Consider the following 12,080-nt stretch of genomic DNA (forward strand, 5'->3'; position numbering starts at 1 on the left):
AAAAAAAAAAAAAAAAAAAAAAAAAAAAAAAAAAAAAAAAAAAAGCAGAAGCCTTCCTGTCTATCAAAAACAAAAGGGCCGAGAAAGAAATTAGGGAATAAAACACCTTCACAATAGCCACTAATAACATAAAGTACATTAGTGTAACTCTAACCAAGAAGTGAAAGACCTATTCGAAAAACAAACAAAAACAAAACAAAACAAAAAAAAATCTTCATGTCTCTGAAGAAAGCAATGCCATCTTTAAATCAGCAAATTATGGAAAAATCTAAGAAGTCATCCAGGGCAAACCAGAAACCATCTCAGAGCACATTACAAAGACCCTGTTGCAATATACCAATCTTGATCACAAGTCGCTAGAACGAAAACTTTATGATTTCTCTCAGATTTTCCCTGATATTAGTGCCAAAATTAAAGATCTAGAAAAGGTATCCTTCACTTCACAAGCAGAAATCTTAACTCTGGCCTTCCAATTGTAACATGGAAGAGATAAAAAAGTATCAAACCAAAAATATCTGATTCTGGCTAAGTCTTTTAAGCTGGCCTAAGCAGCTTCCCAGGTACACAAAACCTGATAGCTCTAAGTCCTGTTTCCAATATGCTTAGGAGGGTCATTAGGCCCATGTTAGAAAACACTTACAAACCACTTTGACCACACCCATGGTGACATTAATAGGCTTTGCTGAACACACCTAAGTCCTCCACAACATGAGGACATCCAGCCCAGCTCACCTTCAAGCTATTTTCCTAGATCTAGCCATGGATGCCTGAGGAGACCCAGGTTCTCTTGGCAAGACCATCACCATCTTCAATAGGGAGCCTCAGGTAGTCATCACAGTATCAGGGTAAACCATCTCTGTTCTTCTGGACACCTTGGATACTTTTCAGTCCTAATGGTGTTTGGAGACCCACCTTTCCTTCTTGTTGCTTATTGTCAAAGGAGGGAGACAGTCTTACCCACCAGTTAGCTGTATTTTTAAGAGGTACTCTCCTCACTCCTTTTCAGTGGTATCAACCTGTCCTGTCCCATTGCCTGTCTGAACCTCAAAGTTAAAGAAGGAGCCTCTATTTCTTTTTCTTTTACGTCTGCCTGACCCAGCTTTACACACCTATATTTTCCTCCTTCTCCAAACCACACAATTGGACACACCTTTTCCATTGCTCACGTTCCAGTTGGATCCCGGGGTACGGGGTACTTAAAACCCCTCTAACGTCAAACATTGTTCTCTTCCCATCCAACTCCAAAACGCTTTCACTCTCGTTGACTGCAAAAGGTTATAGATAGCATGCCTTCCTAAGTCTAGCTGTTTGGAAAATTCTGTTTTCTGTGTGCAGATGTGTCTACTTTTTTGGGTCCATCCATAAGATTCATTGTATACATAGAAGCAGATATGGAAATTGGTGAAGTTACTTGAATATAGGAATGATTGTGGCCACCATATGTTTTAAGTGTTTTAAGATTTCTGTGTCTTGTGTTTATTGATTTTTTTTTTTTTTTTTGCTTTCATTCTTATGTCAGGTGCCAGCTGCTACAGCTAATACTGTTTGCTATGATTGCTTTGATTTCCAGGGGTTAGAAATTATCTCTGGGCTTTCTGGTCACTGGATTCACTGGATTCAGCTTTTGAAAGGCAGGGTTTAAAACAATGTTTGCTTAACAAGATACTAAACAGACACCTCCATGCATTCATGTACAAAATTTTATTCTGGCTACAGACAAACTTCTTATACACAAATCAAAGAAGTTAATTTTCAAGTAACCTATGACTGTCTTCCCTCTTCACCTTCTAACATACAACAGTCTCCAAACATTATCTTTTTTCTATGTTCCCTCTCTTTAGGTGGCATTGGTAGAGGATGCCATACTTATCTTTCATCTTTGCCCATATCTGACTAAAGTTGCTGACTTGACTCCCTTAAGGTGTGTATGAAACATATGTTTCTGCTGGCTACTGGCACACATTTTATTTGCTTCCCAATTCTAGAGTCTGCCTGTACATCTGACACTTCTCTTCACATGCTCTATCTGTCTCTCCTCACCTACTTGTAAGTATTCTCTCTCTCTTTCTTGTAGCATATGACATTCTCTAATGTACCACCATGCAGGAAATGCTCTACTTATTTAGACACTTGCTTTTGTCCCTCTACTGGAACCAACCTCCCTGTGTCTTTGCCTCCTTCCCCTAAGAGCTGCCTGCTAAGCCCACACTTTCCTTAAGCCCTTCCAGGCCTCTGCAGTCTTGGCTTTCCTGTCTTTAAGTTCCATTATGGAAGTTCACAGTCTCTTGGTGCCCTCCTGGGATTCTCTATGGCCTCTCCTTTCCCACATGAAGCTTATAGAAACTTCCTCTGCTGGAGTTTTGTTTACAACCTTGCTTACTCTCTTCCTCCATGAGTCAGATTTTACTAAAGACTCAATCTCTTACTTTAAACGATTTGGCTTCAATACGGTTCAATAAACAAAACTGACTGATTTTTTTTTTTCGCAATAGGTTTTCTTTATTACAAGGATTTTTTTCACATGTAAATCATACAATGAATTTAGCATTAAAATATAGAAGTCTAGATTTATATATCTTTAAAATTAAAAACAAAAAAGGAAACTGGATACATAAAAGTTAAAACAGATTTTTTCCCATTGCTATATATATATAATATACCTTGAAGTAATTCTTTTTTTTTTCTTTTATTATTATTATTTATTACAATATATTCACTTTGTATCCTGGCTGTGGTTCCCTCCCTAGTATCCTCTCAAACCCACCTTTCCTCTTCTCCCCCTAGTTCACTGATAGGGAGGTCCTCCTCTCCCTCTATCTGACCCTAGCCTATCAGGTCTCATCAGGACTGGTTGCATTGTCTCCCTCTGTGGTCTGGTAAGGGTGCACCCCAGGGGGAGATGATCAAAGAGCCTGCCAGAGAGAAGCCCTGGTCCCCTTACTAGGATGCTCACTTATGAGCTTCATCTGAGCAGGGGTTTTAGTTCCTCGCCATGCATGGCTTGTGGTTGGGGTACCAGTCTCTGAGGCCCCCTGGGCCTAGTTTTTTGGCTCTGTTCATCTCCTTGTGGAGGTCCTGTCCCCTCTAGGTCTTTCTATCTCCCCTTACTTTGATAAAATTCCATTAAGTCTGCCCAAAGTTTGGCTGTGAGTGTCAGCCTCTGCTTTGATACCTCAATCAATAGTGTCTTTCAGAGCCACTCTGTGGAAGGTTCCTGCCCTGGTCCCTGTCTTCTCCTACTTCCAATGTCTATCATATTTGCCCTTCTGAACGATGACTGAGCATCTTCTCTAGAGTCTTCCTTGTGGTTTAGCTTCTTTAGGACTATAGATTTTAGTATGCTTACCCTATATCATATGTCTAAAATCCACTTATAAGTGAGTATATACCATGTGTGTCTTTCTGCTTCTGAATTACCTCACTCAAGATAATCTTTTCTAGTTTCTACCATTTACCTGAAAATTTCATGATTTCCTTGTTTTTAATGACTGAGTAGTATTCCACTGTGTAAATGTCCCACAATTTCTGTATCCATTCCTCAGTTGAGGGACAGCTACGTTGTTTCCAGATTCTGGTTGTAACTAATAGAGCTGCTATGAACATTAGAGCTGCTATATCATCAAAATCACTATGCTCTTTCCTTTATATTGCAGTAGAAATAGGAAAAATGAAAGAAGAAAGATGGAAAAAAAATATATAATTTACCGTGAGGTCTCCTTCCAGTTGACAAGGGACAAAACCAGCCAGTGCTGCCTGGGAAATGGTACCGTGTATCTAGATACTTGGACCTAGATATAGCTCAGCAAGAACATTTGTATTTTCTTCTGGGCTCTTCTGAATATGACTCTCAGCTTCCAAGCGCAGTGGTTCCTAGAATTGTTCAAGCAATATAACCCAGGAGCTTCTGTCCATTACGGTCTCATAACGATAAAGCAAATTTAAGTGGTATTTAATTTAGAATATAACTGGCAAAAATCAACACACATTTTCACAAATTGTTCCTGTATGTTAATGTGCCTATTTTGTATGTGTGTGCTTTTGCACACATGTGTGCAAGCAGGTAACCAACTACAGTTACTTTTTAGCATTTTTATCATATAAGTACATCAAATATTAAGATATTTTATTCAATATAAATTCATGAGTATTGTTCATTTAAAAAAATTTACTGAATTCCATACACTAGAATTTCTCCCCTAGCCCTACTATTAATGTTCCTTCCAACTCAACCTAATTGATGAATGTGACAATTTCACCATTGAGCCATCTCAAAGAGCATTAAAGAAGTACAGAAGATAAGCTGACTGTGTGCTACATCTGAGCAGAGGGTCTAGGTCCTCTCCATGCATGGTCCTTACTTAATTCATCAGTCTCTGCAGTACCTAGTAAGGGAAGCGTGACCTTTCTCTGCCATGGACTCAGTGGCCTGCTCTTGATCAACTCCCCCTGGAAAGGTGGTCTAACAAGGCCACAGAGAAAGAGGGTCCAGATATTCCTGATGAGTCCAGAGTGACTAGGGTCAGATAGTAGGGTAGAAGAACTTCCACCATCAGTGGACTAGGAAAGGAGTGTGGTGGGGTGGAGGAAGAATGGATGTAGGCCCCCTGCACAGATGCAGCCTATAGGCAGATCATTCTCCATGTGGGTTTCCTCTGACATGAACTATGTGGCCTACTCCTTTATAACTTCCCTGGGCTATGTGGCCTTGCCTGGCCACAGAGGAAGTGGATGTAGCCAGACTTGATAATATTTGTTAGGATGGGGTCAGTTGGTAGTGAAGGAGGGCTCTCCCTTTCTGAGAACTAAGGGAAGGGAATAATGGGGGAAGTGTGATTGAGGAAGTGACTGGGATGACATGAGGGTGTGAGATAAGATCAGGATGTAAATTGAATGAAATTTTAAAAATAAATTTAAATAAAACAGACAACCAGGAATAGCACTTCCTCAAGATCCAGCTATACCACTCCTAGGCATAAACCCCAAAGAGGCTCAATTACACAATAAGGACATTTGCTCAACCATGTTTGTAGCAGCCTTATTTGTAATAACCAGAAGCTGGAAACAGCCCAGATGCCCCTCAGTGGAGGAATAGATACAGAAATTGTGATGCATCTACACAATGGAATATTACTTAGAGATAAAAAAAAAACAAGGAAATCATGAAATTTGCAGGAAAATTGTGGGATCTGGAAAAGATCATCCTGAGTGAGCTATCCCAGAAGCAGAAAGACGCACACGGTATATACTCACTCGTATAGACAAGTACTATAGGATAAACTTATTAAAATCTGTACACCTAAAGTAACTAATCAAGAGGGAGTACTCTTGCTAAAATGCTCAATCCCTATCCAGAAAGACAAAGAAGATGGACATGAAAAAGAAGGAGAAAAGAGGGATCAAGTCAGAAGCCTGAAACAAAGGACCTCTGAAAGGCTCTGCCCTGCAGACTATCAATGCAGATGCTGAGATTTATGGGCAACCTTAGGGCAGAGTGCAGGAAATCTTATGAAAGAAGTGGGAAACAGTAAGATCTGGAGAGGACAGGAACTCCACAAGGAGAGCAACAGAACCAAAATATCTGAGCATAGGGGTCTTACCTGAGACTGATACTCCAACCAAGGACCATGCATGGAGATAACCTAAGACCTTGCACAGAGGTAGCCCATGGCAGTTCAGTATCCAAGTGGGTTCGATTGTAAGAGGAACATGGACTGTCTCTGAAATGAACTGATTGGCCTGCTCTTTAATTACCTCCCGCTGAGGGGGAAGCAACATTACCAGGCCACAGAAGAAGACAGTGCAGCCACTCCTGATGAGACCTAACTGACTAAGATTAGAAGGAAGGAAAAGAAGACCTCCCCTATCAGTGGACTTGGGGAGGGGCATACATGCAGAAGATGGAAGAAGGGAGGGATTGGGATGGGAGAGAAACAAAGGGGGGATACAAAGTGAATAAAGTATAATTAATAAACAATTAAAGAAAAAAAAACCACAATTCCCTCCATTAAAACAAAAGGTGCAGAAATGTGGAGGAGTTAGTTTATAAAATGAAAGAATCTTTTATTAACCAGAAAAGCAAAAAAAAAAAAAAAAAAAGAAAGAAAGAAAATATTTTGTCACTGTGGGAACTCATGTGGTCACCTTCTTTTCTATGCAAAAAGATAATCCCAATATAAACTCATAAAAGTAAATATATTAAAGTCATATATTTTAGGCTTTTTGAAGTCCTTGTTGCATAAGACTGGAGCATGAAACAGAAGGATCACGTAAGTATAAGCTAAGTCCTTCTTTTTTTTAATTTTTCTTTTTAGTTACATTTTGTTAACTCTGTGTCCCAGCTGTATCCCACTCCCTCAATCCCTCCCCAACCCCACACTCACTCCCTGGTCTCCTCCCTGCCCCTTTCCAAGTCCACTGATAGGGGAGGACCTCCTCCCCTTTCATCTGACCCTGTTTTATCAGGTATCTTCAGGGCTGGCTGCAAAGTCCTCCTCTGTGGCCTAACAGACTGCTCCTCCCCTGGGGGGGGGTGTCAAACAGCCTGCCCTTGAGATCCTGTTAGAAATAGTCCGTGTTCCCCTTACTTTGGAAAACTACTTGGTTACTGAGCTACCACAGGCCACATCCGAGCAGAAGTTCTAGGTTATATCCATAGATGGTCCTTGGTTGAGTGTCAGTCTCAGAAAAGACCCTGTGCCCAGATATATTTGGTCCTTGTAGAGCTCCTATCCTTTCCATATCATACTAACTTCCCTTCTTTCATATGATTCCCTGCACTCTGCCGAGGGTTTGGTTATGAGTCTTAGTGTCTGCTTTGAAACACTGCTAGGTAGAGTCTTTCAGATGCCTTTTGTGGTAGACTCCTGTCATAAGTTCAATGCACATCCCATTTGTCTTTCTAAATGAGGATTAATCACCTTCGCCTGTGTCCACTTTCTTGATTATCTTCTTTAGGTGTGTAGATTTCATTATGTTAATCATGTCTTGTAGTTCTATATAAGCGAGTATATACCAAGTTTGTCTTTCTCCTTCTGGGATACTTCACTCAGAATGATCTTTTCTAGATCCCACCACTTGCCTGCAAATTTCATGATTTCCTCCTTTTTGATTGCTGAGTAGTATTCCATTGTGTAAAAATACCACAATTTCTGTATCCATTCCTTCGTTGATGGACATCTGGGTTGTTTCCAAGTTCTGGCTATTACAAATAAAGCTGCTACGAACATGGTTGAACAAATGTCCTTGTTGTGTACTTGAGCAAATTTTGGGTATATACCTAGGAGTGGTATAGCTGGGTCTTGAGGTAGGACTACTCCTAGTTGTCTGAGAAAGCGCCATATTGACTTCCAGAGTGGTTGTTGACAAAGAAGCCAAATCCATTCAATGGAAAAAAGACAGCATCTTCAACAAATGGTGCTGGACCAACTGGATGTCTACATGCAGAAAAATGAAAATAGATCCATATTTATCACCCTGCACAAAACTAAAGTCCAAGTGGATCAAGGACCTCAACATAAAACCAGATACTCTAAATCAGTTGGAAAAAAAGTGGGAAACAGCCTAGAACTCATTGGCACAGGAGACAACTTCCTGAACAGAACACCAACAGCACAGGCTCTAAGAGCAACAATCAATAAATTGGGACCTCATGAAACTGAAAAGCTTCTGTAAAGCAAAAGACACTCTCATCAAAACAAATAGACAGCCTACAGATTGGAAAAGAATCTTCACCAACCCTTTATCTGACAGAGGGCTAATATCCAGTATATATAAAGAACTAAAGAAGCAGAAAAGCAACAAACCAAGTAATCCACTTAAAAAATGGGGAACAGAGCTAAACAGAGAATTCTCGAAAGAGGAACATCGAATGGCAGAGAAACACTTAAAGAAATGCTCAACGTCATTAGCCATTAGGGAAATGCAAATCAAAACGACCCTGAGATTTCACCTTACACCCATAAGAATGGCCAAGATGAAAAACTCAAGTGATAGCACATGCTGGAAAGGTTGTGGAGAAAAGGGAACCCTCCTCCATTGCTGGTGGGAATGTAAACTGGTTCAAGCTAAGTCCTTCTAATGCATAAGAGCAATCAGTATGCCTAAGCCTTCCAATTACAATCATAATTGTGTCAAAATATTTTCAGTGGTGCTAAACATATTCATTTTTCCCCTGGGTATGACAGAAAGTTGTCTAATTGTATAAATGGCCTACACTGTAGAAGATAATCCATGTCTTTTTCAGTAAATATAACAAATTATCCAAGGCAGTGGAAGTTATAAATCTGTGAAAATTACTTACTACTGTACATTCTGAGAAGCAGTGTCATTCACATCTACCCTTCTAAACTATTATCCATACAAAAGTGCAGATCTAACTTCTTTTTTATTTTTATATTAATTACAGTTTATTCACTTTGTATCCCCCCCATAAGCCCCTCCCTCCTCCCCTCCTGGTCCCACTCTCCCTCCCCCTTCTTTGTGCATGCCCCTCCCCAAGTCCACTGATAGGGGAGGTCCTCCTCTCCTCCTTTCTGATCTTAGTCTATCACAGATCTAACTTCTTATCAGTAGATGCAATCTAAGATATATAATCAACTAACTGATTTATTTCTTCATTTGTCACATATCAACAAAACTTCTATATCACAGCTTTGGGAACATTAGAGCATGAGAAGAAAGATTTTAAAGTCATATAATTCTTTTAGATATGTTATGCATTTTTTCCTGAATATTCTTTATGCATCCCCTATACAAGTCTTGCAAAATGAGAACACAATGCCAGAGTAGAGGAAAAAAAAAATCTCAAAAGCTCCACTTTTAGATAGAGAACTATTGTCAAATATTATCCTCTAATAAAGGGAGAATCAGTATTCATTAAGAAATTTCCCCATAATAGGGATCCAATATCAAATGGTTATCACTAAACACATATGCACAATAACAACTCTAAAGTGACTCAGAGAGTTCTATAATTATATGGGTGATATACACTCACACACAAATACTCACACACACACACACACACACACATATATATATCACAGATTTAAAATCATGAGGTGAGCATCGATGAATTGTAGAGAAAAATTGAAATGAAAATGATGGAATTACAGTACTCAAGTGTGAAATTAACATATAATAAAATTAGCTGTGTTAATATACTTGTGTTCTTTTTATCTTAAGTAAACCATACATAAAAAGTAATGCAGTCTTTACATAGACAATAGAATGTATTAAATATGCTCTTGCTTTTGAGGGAATACTAGTAGTATGCAGATAAAAATGTGTTGCTTGAAATTTCTGTTTACCTATTTTTCTTTTTTTATACAAATAATAATATCAAAATGTTTTTACACTTTGGGTGTTGGGTTGTCCAACTGCTTCTGTCACAGTGCTTCAGGAGGTAGCCTAACTGAGAAAACAAGATTCTTAGGATATTTTGACACAAACATGTTTGATACTAAAATCAGAGAAAAAATTCTCACTTCTAGGTAGAACTTCCATCTAAACCCACAGAGCACATGAGAATTTAAAATATATATGAGAAGCAATAGTTGTTCTATAAAGCTGAGCAAAGTGGTTACTATGTAGAAATCTGATGTTGCTTTGAGTGAATTGCTAGAACATAGGTACATGCCTTGCTTATAACAAGTATAGATATTATAAAGTTAATCTTATCAGTTAAGCTGTATTAAAACTGAAGTCATGTGATTCTTTACATTGCTGAAGGGTATGTGTTTGGTACACAATACATAAGATCAAAGAAATAATGGTCAAACAATTAGCAACCTTTCCCATAGACTAAAATGAAACCCTATTTGGATACATTTAGAGTCACACATTTTTTGGAAAACTGCAACAATAATTAGCTGGTGTGTAACTGAAAATGTAATAAAAGATACACCCTATCTTTTAGTTTAGTTTCGGAATATAAGAAGTTTTTTTGAACAAAAATGTGGGCCTATATTTTTCCATGCTATTCCACAAGGAAAACAACTAAAGGGTTATTGGATCATGCACCCAGACAACTTTATTTATCAGTGGTTCAAATTTTACTCATTCTTTTAGAAAATTTTGTCGTATATCTATGAAAACACTCATGAAAATAATTTTTACTATAGTAGGATGAAGGAACAAAGAATGAGAAATCTTCCATTGTGTTTGCTGATTCCCTTCCCACATACTTAATCTTCTTGGAATCTGGTAACAAGCTTGTCAGCATGGAGGGACCATTTTGTTCTAACCTTTTCTATAAAGTTATCAGAAACGGTAATGGGGATATCTATACTTACACATGTACCAGCATACACCTACCCTCATTTTCATCCTGTATCACCATCTTGTCCATCGCTGCTTGGACCTTGATTCATCTCCTCGATTGTTCCATTAAAAGCCATAGTGTTTTGGGACAGCATTTCTCACGATATTGATTTGAAATTTAAACTACGGGGTCTCAGAAATAAAACCTATTTACTGAATTTCTAAGTTTACACTCATTTATGGGTGTTGATGCTCTCCAATGCCTTATCATTCCCAAATTCCAAATCAATACACTTCCAGTGACCAATAACTCAATCAATTTTACAGTGTTAGGATCAAAATAAAGAAAAGGAGCAAGGAGTTATACATGGTAGAGTGTAAGAGCTACGATTCATCAGAGTTTCTTCTTAGAAGTACAAACTTACCATTTTTCCTTAGAAGTACCCTAAGCTTCAGGGTATGTTCATGTAAATGAGAATTTAAGATTCCCCAAGTATTCTGACCTTACTTAGCCCTTCCTTCTGTTGAAGAGGGTTATTATTGATTGATTGATTGATGTTTTCCTTGCACTATGACATTTTTATTAAATATTTTATATAATCTTTATGCTAATACAACCATAAATAAAGGTAGAATTTAGCTTCTATATTGTTTATACTTACATTGTCAAGCCAAATTTCAAAAGAAGGCATTAAAGCTGAAGGAACGAAAATTATTATACCACCTTCAACAGATTTAATAGAATGTTAGTGATATATGTATATAGCAAACATATATCAGGTAATAATAATTAATAAAAAGAGAGTAAATTAATTTGCGAGTAAGAAGCATTATGAGTAGGAGCATTTCAAGGGAATACACAAAACGAGACAAATAAGTTTAACATTATTTGAAAAATAAAATAAAATACAAATGTATTATTGGTAAACTACTGAGATTCATATACAATATTGTTAAGAAATGCCAATTAAAAACATTGGTATTAAAACTCTGATTCATAATTGTCATAAATAAACACATATTTTCAAGCATATGCTCAGTTTGCATATTCTTACAGTATCATAACGATATAGACATAGTTAAAGAAATAATCATTTTAGAAAAGAAATGATTAAATATATGCATATTTTCAACAGACTCTTCTCTGTATAAGTATTCATAAGTGGTTTTGCACATAGTGCACATAGGGAGACATCTTAGAAAATCTTCCATATTCTTCCTGTGGTGAAATTTATCTTCAAATGTATTAATCCAATATAAATATATGAATAATATATTTGAAAAGATCCTCTGACTTCCCTACAGAAGAACTTTTTTTTTCCTTCTAAAATTCTTCTTCTTCTACTTCTTTACAATTTATTCTCTTTGTATTCCCGTTGTAGCCCCCTCTCTCATCTCTTTCCTGTCTCACCTTCTCTCCCTCTTCCTCCCTTATCCCACTCTCTTAGTACTGATAAGGGAAGTCCTCCTCCCTTACTGCCTGACCCTAACCTATCAAGTCGCATCAGGACTGGCTGGATCTTCTTCCTCTGTGGGCTGGCTAGGTCACTCCACCAGAGAGAAGTGATTCTGGAGCAGGCAACCGAGTTGATGTAAGAAACTGTCTCTTCTCCCCTTACTAGGGAACCTACATGGAGACTAAGCTGTCTATCAGGCTACATCTAGCAGGGCGTCTAGGTCCCCTCTATGCATTGTTCTTTAGTTGGTGCATTGGTCTCTGCTGTTCCTTCTGGTCCCAGCTTATTTTGGCTTTATTGTCTCCTTGTGTGGCTCTTGTATCCTCAGTGTTCTTCTATATCTTCCTTCTTCCAAAAAACTCT

This window comes from Psammomys obesus, unplaced genomic scaffold, assembly GCF_907164565.1.
Source record: "Psammomys obesus unplaced genomic scaffold, mPsaObe1.curated_primary_1811, whole genome shotgun sequence".
NCBI classification, from domain to species: Eukaryota; Metazoa; Chordata; class Mammalia; order Rodentia; family Muridae; genus Psammomys; species Psammomys obesus.